This window comes from Macaca mulatta, chromosome 2 (assembly GCF_049350105.2).
Source record: "Macaca mulatta isolate MMU2019108-1 chromosome 2, T2T-MMU8v2.0, whole genome shotgun sequence".
In the NCBI taxonomy this organism is placed as follows: Eukaryota; Metazoa; Chordata; class Mammalia; order Primates; family Cercopithecidae; genus Macaca; species Macaca mulatta.
This window is the reverse complement of record NC_133407.1, coordinates 20,953,058-20,969,682: the sequence shown is the minus strand read 5'-3', so window position 1 is coordinate 20,969,682 and position 16,625 is coordinate 20,953,058. Positions and strand designations below refer to the sequence as shown.

Genomic DNA, 16,625 nt, shown 5'->3' with positions numbered 1-16,625 from the left:
TTAACCAAGCAATAGGACTGATGGAAGCAGATTTAGACAAAGTGCTCTGAGAGGGTTTGTACCAGTCAGAAGTGGTGAATGCTAGTAAGGAAAACCAACACTGGATAACGTAAGCAAAAGGAGAGATTCCTGGAAGGTTATCAGGAAGGGGTTCACAGGATCCACCAGGTCTGGAATAAGGAGGATAGAAATCCTTGGAAACAGGTTGGAAATGAGGGAGCTTCAGAAATGGTCACAGAAACAATCTGGCTAGGGTTCTCATTATCTTTCTAAATGTCAACCTGTTGCTGGACATGACCACAAAACATGGCCACCAGTGGATACTGTTGCCACTCTGCAAGTGCACACCTACAGGCCTATGCTTCTTGCATTACACTCTGCCAATTCAAAGTGCCAAGAGTGATCGTCTGATCAATTGGCCTAGCTTCCTTGCTTGAACTCCTACTGTTAGGAGCAGGAGAAAGTGGGGCTATCTCCCCTTTGTCTTCCCTTGGTCTTAGAAAGTTGGGAAGAACAGTGTCTTATAATAATAGGGATATTGGTGGATTTCTCCAAAGCCCAAAGGGAGGCTGAATGTTGGAAATGAAAAACAATTAATGAAGATTCACCACAACTATGACTCTAGCTACGGAAATTAAAAGCTACATCAGGAAAAAGAATACTGAATGTAGAATAGTATTAATATGTATGTACCAGCCCATAGTTGGTGAAGCAGAGAAAGCAAGACGTACACCGAAAGTCTGTGCCCTTCCTTTCAAAGTATGAAGTTGTCAAAGGGAAGTGCCTTCCAAGCTAGAGATTACATTTACCGACACTCTTTTTTTTTTGTTTTTTTGTTTTTTTGAGGCAGAGTCTTGCTTTGTCACCCAGACTGGAGTGCAGTGGCGGGACCACAGCTCATTGCAGCCTCAACCTCCTGGGCTAAAGTGGTCCTCCTGCCTCAGCCTCCTGAGTAGCTGGGACTACAGGCACATACCACCATGATAGGCTAATTTTTAAATTTTTTTTGTAGAGACAGTATCTGACTATGTTGCCGAGGCTGGTCTTAAACTCCTGGGCTTAAATGATCCTCCTCCCTTGGCCTCTCAAAGTTCTGGGATTACAGGCATGAGCCACTGTGCCTGGCCCCTCAGTACTCTTTTTTTCTGAGATAGAGTCTCACTCTGTCACCAAGGCTGGAATGCAATGGCATGATCTTGGCTCACTGCAACCTCCACCTCCTGAGTTCAAGCCTCAGCCTCCCAAGTAGCAGGGATTACAGGCATGCACCACCATGCCTGACTGATTTTTTGTATTTTTAGTAGAGACGGGGTTTCGCTATGTTGCCCAGGCTGGTCTTGAACTCCTGAGCTCAGGCAATCCACCTGCCTTGGCCTCCCAAATGCTCAGCCAATCTGCCCGCCTCAGCCTCCCAAACTGCTAGGATTACAGGGGTGAGCAACTGCGTCTGGCCCCTCAGTACTCTTTACAGTAAGGTGCAGCCAAGTGACTGGGTTATACCAAATGGAACATACCAGTAATACACTCCCACTTCCAGGCTTAGCTTATAGCTGTTTTCCATGTGGTGTTCCTCCATGTTGTTTTCTTTTTCTTTTTTTTTGAAACAGATTCCCATCTCTGTCACTAAGGCTGGAGTGCAGTGGTGTAATCTCGGCTCACTGCAACCTCTGCCTCCTGGATTCAAGTGATTCTCCTGCCTCAGCCTCCTGAGTAGCTGGGACTACAGGTGTGTGCTACTACACTTGGCTGATTTTTGTATTTTTAGCAGAGACAGGGTTTCACTATGTTGCCCAGGCAGATCTTGAACTCCTGACCTCAGGTGATTTGCCCACCTCAGCCTCCCAAGGTGCTACGATTACAGGCATGATCCATCGTGCCAGGCCTAGTCACTCTTTTTTTTTTTTTTTCTTTTTTGAGATGGAGTTTCACTCTTGTCACCCAGGCTGGAGTACAGTGGCGGGATCTCAGCTCAGTGCAACCTCTCCCTCCTGGGTTCAAGTGATTCTCCTGCCTCAGCCTCCCGAGTAGCTGGGATTACAGGCACGTGCCACTATGCCCGGCTAATTTTTGTATTTTTAGTAGAGATGGGGTTTCACCATGCTGGCTAGGCTGGTCTTGAACTCCTGACCTTAGGTGATTCATCCACTTTGGCCTCCCAAAGTGCTGGAATTACAGACATGAGCCACCATGTCCAGCCTAGTCTCTCTTTTGAAAAATGAAAATAATAGTATGTACCACAAAAGGTAGATATCAGGAATAAATGAAATTGTGAATGTAAAACACCTTGCATGGTGCTTGGCACACAGTAAGTACTTAGTGGGTGGTAGGCTGCTGGCAGAACATGGTGTATATGGTGAGGAGAGGGGTACAAACTGGGAAGTAAGAGACTGGAATTCTCATTCCAGGACAGCTATTTTCTATATAACTTTGGGAAAATACCTTTATCTTTCTGAACTTTGCTTTTCTTATCTACAAAGCAATGGCATTGGATGACACCTGGGATCTCCACACCGTTTCCTATAAAAACTATTGGCTCTGCAGATTTTCTCGGGGAATCCCCTAGGAAGAGGCTGTGTCAAACCAAGCAGACTCTGGTCCCTGTCTCTGTTTCAAACAGAGAAGCTCCAATTCCGTTTGTTTGACATGCTGGACTTTCAGTAGAGTGTTGGTTTAAAGAAGCTGGAGAGGATGTGGAGAAATAGGAACACTTTTACACTGTTGGTGGGATTGTAAACTAGTTCAACCATTATGGAAAACAGTATGGCAATTCCTCAAGGATCTAGAACTAGATGTACCATATGACCCAGCCATCCCATTACTGGGTATATACCCAAAGGATTATAAATTATGCTGCTATAAAGACACATGCACACGTATGTTTATTGCAGCACTATTCACAATAACAAAGACTTGGAATCAACCCAAATGTCCATCAGTGACAGATTGGATTAAGAAAATGTGGCACATATACACCATGGAATACTATGCAGCCATAAAAAAGGATGAGTTTGTGTCCTTTGTAGGGACATGGATGCAGCTGGAAACCATCATTCTCAGCAAACTATCACAAGAACAGAAAACCAAACACCGCATGTTCTCACTCATAGGTGGGAACTGAACAATGAGATCACTTGGACTCAGGAAGGGGAACATCACACACCGGGGCCTATCATGGGGAGGGGGGCGGGGGGAGGGATTGCATTGGGAGTTATACCTGATGTAAATGACGAGTTGATGGGTGCAGCACACCAACATGGCACAAGTATACATATGTAACAAACCTGCACGTTATGCACATGTACCCTACAACTTAAAGTATAATAATAATAAATAAATTTAAAAAAAAAGAGATATTGCTGCGGTTTAAAAAAAAATTAAATATCAGCTTAGTCCAAGATTTAAGTCTTCCTCACTCTAATACTCTAAGATTCTGTGACGGTCTGAGCAATGATGGGTTAGTCCACTAAGTCATGTTGGGAAAGGCTATAGCTTTCCTCCTCCACTTGACCAGTTTGAAAGAAGCCAAGGGAGTGACCTGCAAGTCCCAAGACTGCCCACACATAAAAGTACTCATGTGGGGCAGAATCATGACTATTAATAAGAACTCATAATTCAACCAGCAGGTACAGTCCATGGCACTGGGACTCAGGAAAAGGGCAATGTACACTGTTCTGGTTGGAAAATGCTTAAGCCAAGTACGTGACTGAACAGGCTCTTTCTAACCAGTGAGGTAAGGAAAAGAAAGCAGCCGGATTTGCAGGCTTATAGAGCTGTCACTGAGGAGAAAGTACTGGCTCCTGGTCAAGTCATCAGCATTCCAATATGGCTTTCTACCATAGGATGTGCGGCCTTATAACACACAAATGTCCCCGGAAGAGAGTGTAGTTGAAGGCTACATATAGTACTGGTGTTATGACTTTCATTTGCTCAGCCCACATATAGTGCCAAATGTGCAAGGCACTGTTTTAGATGTTGAGGATAGAGACAAATCCCTATGCTCTACATTTCAATCTGGTAGACAGACATAAATCTCTCTTTTTTTTTTTTTTGAGACAGAGTCTCACTCTGTTGCTCAGGCTGGAGTGCAGTGGTGTAATCTCAGCTCACTGTAGCCTCTACCTCCTGGGTTCAAGTGATTCTCCTGCCTCAGCCTCCTGAGTAGCCGGGATTACAGGCGTGTGCCACTATGTCCAGCTAATTTTTGTATTTTTGGTAGAGACGGGGTTTCACCACGTTGGTCAGGCTGGTCTCGAACCCCTGACCTTGTGATCCGCCCGCCTCGGCTTCCCAAAGTGTTGGGATTACAGGCGTGAGCCACCGCGCCCAGCCTTTTTTTTTTTTTTTTTTTTTTTGAGACAGAGTCTTGCTCTGTCATCCAGGCTGGAGTACAGTGGCACGATAGCTCAGTGCAACCTCCGCCTCCTAGGTTCAAGTGATTCTCCTGCCTCAGCTTCCCAAGTAGCTGGGATTACAGGCACCCACCACCACACATTTTTAGTAGAGATGGAGTCTCATCATGTTGGCCAGGCTGGTCTCAAACTCCTGACCTCAGGTGATTCGCCTGCCTCGGCCTCCCAAAGTGCTGGGATTACAGGCTTGAGCCACCATGCCAGGCTGGTAGTGGTTTATTTTTATTTTTAATTAGTTGTTGCTTTTTTCTTTTTTTTGTAGATATGGGGACCACTGCAACAGGGTGTTGCAGTAGGGCAGAGAGATTGGACTCAACTCCCTGTTGTTTAAACTACAACAGTAGCAGTGCGAGTAGTAAGCCATCAAATTCTGGATATATGTTTAAGATACAGCAAATTGGGCCAACTGAACCACCAGGACATTGCCTGGTTGTTCTATTCTTTTTTTTTTTTTTCCTCCTGATTTTAATATTCATTATAAGCTCTAGTAAACAGGACAGTGTGTTAATGATACAAAAAAAGCAGACAAGTTGGCCACCACGCCTCTAATTCAAGCACTTTGGGAGGCTGAGGTGGGTGGATCACAAGGTCAGAAGATCGAGACCATCCCGGCCAACATGGTGAAACCCCATTTCTACTAAAAATACAAAAATTAGCCGTGTGGTGGTGTGCACCTGTAATCCCAACTACTAAGGAGGTTGAGGCAGGAGAATCGCTTGAACTTGGGAGGTGGAGGTTACAGTGAACCAAGGTTGCACCACTGTACTCCAGCCTGGGCGACAGAGCGAGGCTTTGTCTCAAAAAAAAACAAAAAAAACAAAAAAAAACCAAAACCCAAAAACCAAAAAACAGACAAGTCAATGAAATAGAAATGAATCCACAAAGAGACCCAAATATTTATATTGACAACCAGTTTTTATTTGTTTATTTGTTTTTTGAGAACCCTGGATGGAGTGCAGTGGTGTGCACATGGCTCACTGGAGCCTCAACTGTCTAGGCTCAAACTAATCCTTCCACCTCAGCTTCCTGAGCAGCTGGGGCTATAGGCACACGCCACCATGTCCAGCTATTTTTTTTTTTTTTTTTGTATTTTTGTAGAGATGGATTTTCACCATGTTGACCAGGGAGTCTCTAACTCCAGGGCTGCAGTAATCCACCCACCTTAGCCCCCCAAAAGCTAGGATTACAGACATGAACCACTGCTCCTGGCCTGATAACTTTTTGTTGTTGTTGTTGTTGAGACGAAGTCTCGCTTTGTTACTCAGGCTGTAGTCCAGTGGTGTAATCTAAGCTCACTGCAACCTCTGCCTCTGAGGTTGAAGCGATTCTCCTGCCTCAGCCTCCAGAGTAGCTGGGATTATAGGCGTGAGCCACCGCGCCTGGCTAATTTTTTGTATTTTTGGTAGAGACGGGGTTTCACCATGTTGGCCAGGTTGGTCTTGAACTCCCGACCTCAGGTGATCTGCCCACCTTGACCTCCCAAAATGTTGGGATTACAGGCATAAGCCACCACGCCCAGTCCTGACAACTGTTTTTGACAAAGGCACAAATGCAATGCAATTCAGTGGACAAATAGTCTTTTTAACAAATGGTGTTAGAACAATTAGAAATTCATAGGTAACAGAAAGAACATCAATCCATTTTTGCACCATATGAAAATAATGATCTAAATATGTATTATTCCAGTCTGGTCAACATGGTGAAACCCCATCTCTACAAAAAATAATAATAATAGCCAGGCGTGGTGGTGGGCACCTATCATCCTAACTACTTGGGAGGCTGAGGTAGGAGAATCACTTGAACCCAGGAGGCGAAAGTTGCAGTGAGCTGAGATTGTGCCACTCTATTCCAGCCTGGGCGACAGAGCAAGACTTTGTCTCAAAAAGAAAAAAAAAAAAAATTATTACAGACTTAAATATATCATCTAAAGTGATTAATTTTCTAAAATAAAATATGGTAGAAAATCTTTGTGACCTTGGGTTAAGCAAAAATTTATTAGATATTATACAATACTAAAAGCATAATTCCTCAAAGAACAAATTGGTTAAATAGACTTAATGAAAATTATAAACTCCCTTTTTTTTTTTTGAGACAGCGTCTCACTGTGTTACCCAGGCTGGAGTGCAATGGCACAATCTCGGTTCACTGCAGCGTCTGCCTCCCGGGCTCAAGTGATTCTCCTGCCTCAGCCTCCCAAATAGCTGGGATTACAGACGTGCACCATCATGCCCAGCTAATTTTTGTATTTTTAGTAGAGATGGGGTTTCACCATGTTGGCCAGTCTGCTCTCAAACTCCCGGCCTCACCAGCAAACTTCTCCTTTTTGAAAGACACTCAAAATAAAGAAAATCAGCCAGGCATGGTGGCTCACACCTGTAATCCCAGCACTTTGGGAGGCCGAGGCAGGAGGATCACTTGAGGTCAGAAGTTCAAGACCAGCCTGGCCAACAAGGTGAAACACCGTCTCTATTAAAGATACAAAAATTGGCCAAGAGTGGTGGTGGGTGGCTGTCATCCCAGCTACTCAGGATGCTAAGGCAGGAGAATCACTTGAACCTGGGAGGCAGAGGTTGCAGTGACCTGAGATCGGGCCACTGCACTCCAGCCTGGGTGGGGGAAAAAAAAAAAAGAAAATATAACCCATAGAATGGAAGAAAGGGTAATCTGATAAAAGATTTATATCCAGATATATTTATATCTAAAATATTTATATTCAGAATACATAATTTGGATTAAAACAATCCATTTTTTTAAGTGGGCAAAATGTTTTATTTTATTTTATTTTTTGAGAAAGAGTCTCACTCTGTCACCCAGGCTGGAATATAGTGGCTCAATCTCGACTCACTGCAACCTCTTCCTCTTGGGCTAAACTGATCCTCCCACCTCAGCCTCTCTAGTAGCTGGGACTACAGGTGCATACCACCACCAAGCCCAGCTAATGTTTGTATTTTGAGTAGAGATAGTGTTTTGCCATGTTAGCCAGGCCGGTCTCGAACTCCTGACCTTAAGTGATCCACCCACCTCGGCCTCCCAAAGTTCTGAGATTACAGGCACGAGTCACTGTGACTGGCTTTATTTTATCTTTAATTAACAAGGAATAATGTACATATTTATGTACATTATTGTACATATGTATGGGTACAACGTGACATTTTGATATCTGTATACAATGTACATATTTATGTACATTATTGTACATATGTATGGGTACAACGTGACATTTTGATATCTGTATACAATGTATAATGATTAAATCAGGGTAATTAGTGTATCTATCACTTCAAGACATTTATCATTTCTTTGTTTTGGGAACATTCAAAATCCACAGGATGCCATGCCTCATGCTAGTAATCCCAGCAATAGAGTGAAACTCTATGTCAACAAAACAGAAACATTCAAAATCATCTCTTTCAGCTATTTGAAAATATACAATAAGTTATTGTTAACTATTGTCACCCTATAGTTCTATAGAGCACTAGAACTTACTCTTCCTATCTAGCTGTCATTTTGTATTCCGTATCCAATCTCTATCTCCCATCCCCCACCCTTCCCAGCCCATAGTAACCACAATTTTATTCTATTTCTGTGAACTCAACCTTTTAGCTCCCTCCCCCATATGAGAGAAAATATTAGAATTCCATAGCTGTTACTACATGCTGTTTCTCTACTCTCTCTTTCCTCCTCCCAGGAGAGGAAAGGAGGTATGTGGGTTGGGAAGGGAAAGCAAAGTAAAGGGATAGAAAACAAAAAAGAAGATATAAATACAGCAAAAAGTAAAAATAGAAGAGTCAAGGAATGAACACTAACAGGAGAAGAAAAGCAAGAATGAGAAAGATAGGAATGCTATTCATCTTTCTGGCTTTCTCATCTCTTTTCTTCTCTGTTGATAACATAAAAGTGAGAAGAGATTGATTTCTTTTTCAGCAAAAGCCTTCATGAAAAACACTGGTGACTGTTTTGTTTTCAATGGGTATATGCACAGTGCACGGTTGAAGAAGGAGAAATACATTTTCTGTAAAGAAAAATAAAAACCAGTGCTGGAGTGGGAGGGGTATACTCAGAGATGTAAATTCAATTAATCATCACTTTTGATAAAGTCCAAATCTTCTTGCACAATAATGGGTGCCAGCCTAGAATGTTACTTCCTATTCTGTCTTCCAGGAGAGAAAAATCTGATTTCCAAAGAAAGATAAATTCATCATCTCTCCTGGGTCCCCTTCAACAACCACAGAGCTGGTTTTTTGAAATGATGTGTCATAAAGTCACAGTACTCTTGAAGGTAACCGGAAATCATTGTTTTCACAGGGAAAAAGGCAACCGGAAGTTACAACTTCCACTGGAGAATATAATCATATCCTCTTGCCAATGTGGCTGGAACACTCCCTGACCACGCTAGCTTTTTAATACTGTCAGTGAAGGAAATGGTGGTTATAAATCTTGATGAAAGATTACGGGAGTCATTTCCACCTTAGAGATTTGCAATGTGTTCAAGTGTTTAACATAATCTTAAAATGTAATAGAAGCTGTCCTCTAATTTAATCTTCAGTCTTTAGCTGTCAACACAGATGCATTAAGTTGGTAAATGGCAAAGGGAAAAATAAAGAAGTGGTTGTGCACAGACCAAAAGATACTTTCATTTCCCTTAGAACTTGGTTTTGACAACAGTTCCAAACAGTCACACAGCAGTCTGTTTGTATGAAATTTTGCCAGAGGGAATTAAGCTGAAAAAGAGTATTTTCCCTTCAGAACTTACAAGTTTCCAACTGGGACATTTTGCATAATAGATTCACTTTTCTATTGTGAACATGTGATCTATTTATGAAATGCTTCAACAAATGAAAGCAACAACAAAAAAGGCAGGACACATCCAATATTATCAAGCTTCAATTGCTTTCAAAAGTTTTCTGCAATCTCTCCCTCTTTGTTCCTTACTCTCTTCATAGCCTTCCTCTTTTCTGTCCCACCAAACCCCAAACTAACAAGTAGCAGAGGCATTTTGAGATTGAGCCATAAAAAATAATCACTATGACACACATGGTTCCAGGCCTGCTTTCACCTTCCATCAAAGCTTTGTCTCAACAACAGCTCTTTTCCAGCCTGGAATCTTGCCTTAAATTTTCTTGTCTTTTCCTCCCCCAGAAGGACAGGATGTTAATGAATCACTAGGAAAATCTTTTACCTAGGCTGAGGAATGGGCTTTCAAAGAAAAACCAATAATCTCCATCAAGTCCTGGAAACAAACTAACATTGGGTCTCCCCTCACCATTCTAACCGAGCTGTGCTCTCTTCCTCTCTCTCTCTCTCTTTCTCTAACACACACTACTCATGCACACATCCCTTGTCTTTTGAAAGTCTCTCTCTTTGTGACACACAAACACACACCCACACCCAAACACTGAAACACATACCCATTGTCTACTGAGAGAAAGCCTTTGGGCTTTATTGATAATTTTGACTCTGGAAACTAAGTAACTGTATCATTTTGCCAGGGATACCCGTGGGAGTTGAAGGTCAATATGCAGCTGGCTGCTTCTTACAAGTTGTTTCAGTAATTTTTGTTATCTCTTCCTGGAGCAGAATCTAGCTGACTACATTAGATGTAAGAACAAAGCCCAGCAACCACAGAATTTGAATAATCACTTCTGGGGTAAACCACTCATGTCTCAGAAACCAGTTGGTGATAGACAAGATATGGAAGCCATGGAAAACCCATAAATAATTGACCAATGATGTCAGAAGAAAGGGCTCGGGATAAAATGTCAGCATTGGAAGAATAGAACCATTTATACCCTTTTTAATTACACTACAACTTAAATTATATTCAATGACATTACTTCATATAGTGAGAAATACTAGATTCCCATAGATTTTGCTGTCGTTAAAAATCCATACCTGGCCGGGCACAGTGGTTCATGCCTGTAATCCCAGCACTTTTGGAGGCCAAAGCAGGCCAATCACTTCTGGTCAGGAGTTCGAGACTAGCCTGGCCAATATGGCGAAACCCCATCTCTACTAAAAATACAAAAAAGTTTTAGCTGGGCATGGTGGTGCACGCCTATAATCCCAGCTACTCGGGACACTGAGGCAGGAGAATCACTTGAACCCTGGGAGGCAGAGGTTGCAGTGAGCTGAGATCACACCATTATACTCCAGCCTGGGAGACAAGAGTGAAATTTTGTCTCAAAAAAAGAAGAACAAAGGAAAAAGGGCCAGGTACAGTGGCTCACACCTGTAATCCCAGCACTTTGGGAGGCCGAGACAGGCGGATCATGAGGTCAGGAGTTCAAAACCAGCCTGGACAACATGGCGAAACCCCATCTCTACTAAAAGTACAAAAATTAGCCGGGCATGGTGGTGATCTCAGCTACTTGGGAGGCTGAGGCGGAGGTTGCAGTGAGCCGAGATCGTGCCATTGCACTCCAGCCTGAGGAACAAGAAGAAAACTCCACTCAAAAAAAAAAAAGAAAGAAAAGAAAGAAAGAATGAAATACTTGAATCAGTAGAAACATTTCTATTTCCCCCAACATCTTTGTGGCTCAAAAGAAGTAGTTATTCTAGGCTTTTCATTGGGTTATGCAAAATTGTATGTGTGTGTGTGTATATATATATATAAAATAAAATATATACTATATGATATTATGTATTATACATTAGTATAAATATACCTACAAGCATGCTTATAAATATAAATATACTTATAAATAAACATTTATATTTTTGCAGAAGAAATTTAGAGTATTGATGACATAGTAGCTTTTAATACATTTAATCTAAGCACATGATAAATATATATTTGAAATTTGGTGCATAATAAGTAATGCTGCTAAGAAAGTGAGAAACCTCTTTTTTTCTTTTTTTAAATTATGCTTTAAGTTCTAGGGTACATGTGCACAACGTGCAGGTTTGTTACATATGTATACATGTGCCATGTTGGTGTGCTGCACCCATTAACTAGTCATTTACATTAGGTATATCTCCTAATGCTATCCCTCCCCTCTCTCTCCTCCCCACAGTGGGACCCGGTGTGTGATGCTCCCCTTCCTGTGTCCGAGTGATCTCGTTGTTCAATTCCCACCTATGAGTGAGAACATGCAGTATTTGGTTTTCTGTTCTTGCGATAGTTTGCTGAGAATGACGAGAAACCTTTTTTTTTCAACATTGTTATGCTTATTAGCAAGAGCATCACATGACTGCTTCCAAAAGTAAGCTAGCTTTTCAGTGAAGAGATTCGTGCTCACTTTGGAGCAAGCTTGTGTCATTTTCAAACTGTTAAATACACCATGTTTAATTGATAATCCTATCAAAATAATTATACACTAGTGTCCACTCATGTAAATTTTTTTTTTTTGAGACGGAGTCTCACTCTGTCGCCCAGGCTGATCTTGACTCACTGCAACCTCTGCCTCCAGGGTTCAAGTGATTCTTCTGCCTCAGCCTCCTGAGTAGCTGGGACTATAAGCGAGCACCACCACACCTGGCTAATTTTTGTGTTTTTAGTAGAGATGGGGTTTCACCACATTGGCCACATTGGTCTCGAACTCCTGACCTCGTGATCCACCCACCTTGGTCTCCCAAACTGCTGGGATTACAGGCATGAGCCACCGTGCCTGGCCAAGATGTTCACTTTTTAATAGTGCCATCTTTTTTTTTCATTTGAGATTTCCACTTCTCTGAGGGTTTCTTACATGTTCTTATCCTTTGGGGACACCTCAGGAAAGAAAAACGGTTCAGGAAGTTAGGCAGGAGGATGAAGAAGGGGTATGTTGCCCAGACTGGTCTCCAAATCCTGGCCTCAAGCAATCCTCCTGCCTTGGTCTGCCAAGGTGCTAGAATTACAAGTGTGAGCCACTGTGCCTGGCTCCCTGTTACTTTCTTGTCACTAGATACTTGCTTTCCTGACTTCTGTTGCTGTTAGAGAGAAGCCAAGTGATCCAGTTTTAGTCAACAAGATATGAGGAAAAATCTGCTGGGGGATACTAGGAAAGTTTTTGCTCTTCTAAAAAAAGAAGTAGATGATGTTAGCACCATTCTTTCCCTTTTCTTTCTTCCTTGACTGAAGGTATGGTTCCTTGAAATACAGCAGCCATCTTGTTCCACAGTGACAGACATGAGGATGAAAGATAACACACTGAAAATGGCATAACAAAGGGAAGGAGAGAAGACCCAGAGTCCTGGATGTCATCCAGACATTTCATCAATTATTTCCTTTCATTTTGCCCTGAAAGACAAATAAACTTTCTTTCTTTAAGCTGCCGCAGTCTCTGTTGTTTTTTTTGCTGCTGTGTCACTTGCACAACAAAAGTGAGGCGAATATGAGTAATGGCAAGACAAAACGTGATCGATTAAGAGGACAAGAAAGGTAGTCAAACACTGTGCAACTTGCCTGGCATGACAGGAACCAAAAAGAGCCTGAGGGAATCTCACAACATTTTTATTTGATATGCTTTTGAGAGTAAAATAAGATTGGAGAAAAGAGCCTTCAAAATATTCCACTTTACCAATAGCACAATCTGGGAAGTTAGCCAGATAATTTAAAAGCAAAACCAAAACTTAGACTGCAGTAGAGATGCAGTACAATCAGCCCACTATTCAGAAAGTTGCTTAGAGCAGAACAGGAGAAAAAGGGAAAAGAAAGCAGGAAACGAGGGAGGAAGGGAAGAAAGAAGGAAGAAACCATGTTTGTCCCATCACAAGCACTAAAATAGATACCTGTTGCTAGGTAGATGTCGGGGCTTCACCCATAGTGTTACCAGAAAGGGGTCCCGACCCAGACCCCGAGAGTCCTTAGACCTCATGCAAGAAATATTTGGGGTGAGTTTATAAAGTGAAAGCAAGTTTATCAAGAAAGCAAAGGAATAGAAGAACGGCTATCCCATAGGCAGAGCGGCAGTATGGGCTGCTTGACTGATTATACTTATAGTTATTTCTTTCTTTTTTTTTTTTTTAATAGAGATGGAGTGTTGTTCTGTTGCCCAGGCTGGAGTGCAGTGGCTTGATCTCAGCTCACTGCAACCTCTGCCTCCTGGGTTCCAGCAATTCTGCCTCAGTCTCCCAAGTAGCTGGGATTACAGACACATGCCCACCACGCCCAGCTAATTTCTTTTGTATTTTAGTACAGACCGGGTTTCACTGTGTTGCTCAGGCTGGTCTTGAACTCCTGAGCTCAGGCCATCAGCCTGCCTTGGCCTCCCAAAGTGCTAGGATTACAGGTGTGAGCCACCGTGCCCGGCCTAGTTATTTCTTGATTACATGCTAAACAAGGGATGGGTTATTCATGAGTTTTCTGGGAAAGGGGTGGGCAGTTCCCAGAACTAAGGGCTCCTTCCCTTTTTTGACCATGTAGGGTAATTTCTTGACATTGCCATGACATCTATAAACTGTCATGGTGCTGGTGCGAGTGTCTTTTAGCACACTAATGCATTATAATTAGCATGTAATAAACAGCGAGGACATCCAGAAGTCACTCTTGTCATCATGCTGGTTTTGGTGGGTTTTAGCCGGCTTCTTTGCCACATGCTGTTTTATGACTAAGGTCTTTGTGACCTGTACCTTGTGCCGACCTCCCATCTCATCCTTTGACTAAGAATGCCTATCCTCCTGGGAATGCAGCCCAGTAGGTCTCAGCCTTATTTTATCCACTCGCCAGTCAAGATGGAGTTGCTCTTGTTCAAATGCCTCTGACAATAGCCTCTTGGGTTGCTTTTGGTGCACACCACATATTTTATGCACACTGGCTCCCAGGTGATTTCACTCACAACAGTTCAAACCTGAGTGTCTTTATCAAATGATTGTCGTCAGGTTACCGAAGCTACCTTGGCCTGTGTGTATGAAGGGCCAGAAGATTCTGAGGGCCAGGAGCAGTGACTCATACCTGTAATCCCAGCACTTTCAGAAGCTGAGGTGGGAGGATCACTTGAGCTTGGGAGTTTGAGACTAGCCTGGCAACAAGGCAAGACCCCCATCTCTACAAAAAGTACAAAAATTGGCCAGGCATGGTTTCATGTACCTGCAGTCCTAGCTACTAGGGAGGCTGAGGTGGGAGGATTGCTTGAGCCAGGGAGGTTGAGGCTGCAGTGACCCAAGATCACACCACTGCACTACACCCTGGGCGACAGAGTGAGACTCGATCTCAAAAAAAGGAAAACAAAGAAACAAACAAAAAACTCATCCTCCCTACACACAACAAAACAAAAACAAGCAAACAGGAAAACTCCCCAAAACTCAGGAGATTCTGGGCATTTACACACTTGTGAGATGGCTTTTAAGCATTGATTTATAGACACAAGAGTATAAATACGTCAGCTTCGCCTCTGTTCGAAACAACTACCTTTTCCAGAGCTACCCGGCAGGTTTGAGGCAGTCCCATCGTGGCTTTGTACTTGATACTGTGCTTGCCTCTTTGTGCTTGATTGAACCTGGGAGATACACCTCCCTCTTGAATCAAGAGGGCAGTATCAAGCACAAAAGGGTTCCTTTGGTTCCCATCCAACTTCCTTTTCTCCTATTGTTTCTTCTCAGAAACATTTTCTAATAAAGTACTTTAGGCTGAATCTTGGTCTCTGGGTTTGCTTCTGGTGACCTATATCTAAAACTCCTTTTCTCCAGACTGTAAATAAAGTTACTCACCCAAGGCGAGTCATGCATAAAAGCAAAAGAAGTTAAGCAGACAGTGAATCAAAAATAAAATGAGAAGGGGTTTGCCAGAAGCCAAAAACATGAACCATAACTCTTTGGGCTGCCCACTCTGGCCTGATGGTTGATAGAGTGAAGCAGTAATATTTCCCACAGAAGTATGAAATAAATCTGATATCCTGCTAAACACCAAGGCATTTGCAATACTTGAATAGGAAATCTAATATTGCTTATCATTAGTTAGAAGGGTCAACAAATGAAGGAGAGCAGAATTCCTAATGCAGCCCAGCTGGTAAGGGTTCCCAAGCCAGGCCCTAGACCTATACCTTCTATGGGTACACACACAGGAAAGGCAGAACTCTCTCTATTTCGTCACAAATGTTCCCATTCCAGGTGGGTGACTTGATGCAAGGCTGAATGAAGGAGCAGTTTGGGATCTTTCTTGTTAAGGAACTAGTCTCCAGTGAACTCAGGCTTCATCTTCATAACAACAAGAAATCCAGACCATGGGTCAGACAACCTAGTGATTCATGTGTCTTAGTGACTGACCTTGCTGGCTGCATGGTGGGTAATTTTAGCTGGAAAATACTGGGTCAGTCATCATGGAGCCAGCATGGTTACATCAAACAACCAAAGGATCAGTCTCTGAGGCCCTGGAAAGACTGGATTTGAAGGAAAGACAGAAACTTTTTTTCTTTTCCACTTTTAACTAAATAAAAAATTTCAGAACCAACAGGGCAAGAGAGAAAGGAAATCATACTTACAACATGCAAATTAATGTGCCTTATAGATTTATTGCTAATTACTCTCAAAAGAAAATATTCTGCTTCCTTGACAAAAAACAAAACCTTCTAGAAAATTTTAACCCCAAAGTGAAGAATAACACCTTTAGTGACTCAAAATGCTAATTGAGTAGGTATCGCCTGAATGCAACAGACATGCCTAAATTTATTGCTATTCTAATTACTAACATAGAAAACATATCTAGGATTAAAAAAATGAGTAGAATTATTCAATAGGAAAGAGATGAACTATGGACCTTTATGCATGGTTTTATCAAGTGTACTTTTAGCCCAAATGATGACAGTCTCTGACCAGTCCACATGATAAATTAATTTTAAAATAGACCATATTAAGGAGATAAGATCAAGTTGAGTACAGTCAAAAGTTTACTTTTATAGCCATAATAAGTCACTTTACTTTTTATATTCTTATTTTCTAAGGAAGTATAAATTACATATAGTAAAATTCATAAATCTTAAGCTTGCAATTTGATGAGTTTTGACAAATATATACATGTGGCCGGGCGCAGTGGCTCACACCTGTTATCCCAGCACTTTGGGAAGCCAAGGCGGGCAGATCACCTGAGGTCAGGAGTTCAAGACCAGCCTGGCTAACACGGTGAAACCCCATCCCTACTAAAAATACAAAAAGTAGCCGGGCATGGTGGTGCATGCCTGTAATTGCAACTACTCAGGAGGCTGAAGCAGGAGAATCAGTGGAACCCGGGAAGTGGAGGCTGCAGTGAGCCAAGATTATGCCACTGCATTCCAGCCTGGGTGACAGAGCAAGACTCCATCAAAA

General features: G+C 42.3%; 1 long non-coding RNA gene across 2 annotated transcripts in view; it reads left to right on the top strand.

The window, feature by feature from the left end:
* The window catches only part of LOC144339502 (uncharacterized), a 45,665-nt gene extending 33,031 nt beyond the window's left edge, over nucleotides 1–12,634 (top strand). For both annotated transcript variants that reach the window (XR_013414509.1, XR_013414508.1), the window contains one exon: nucleotides 12,469–12,634. This is a non-coding gene — a long non-coding RNA (uncharacterized LOC144339502). The remainder of the gene's footprint in view (nucleotides 1–12,468) is intronic.
* The last annotated feature ends 3,991 nt before the right edge of the window (nucleotides 12,635–16,625 follow it).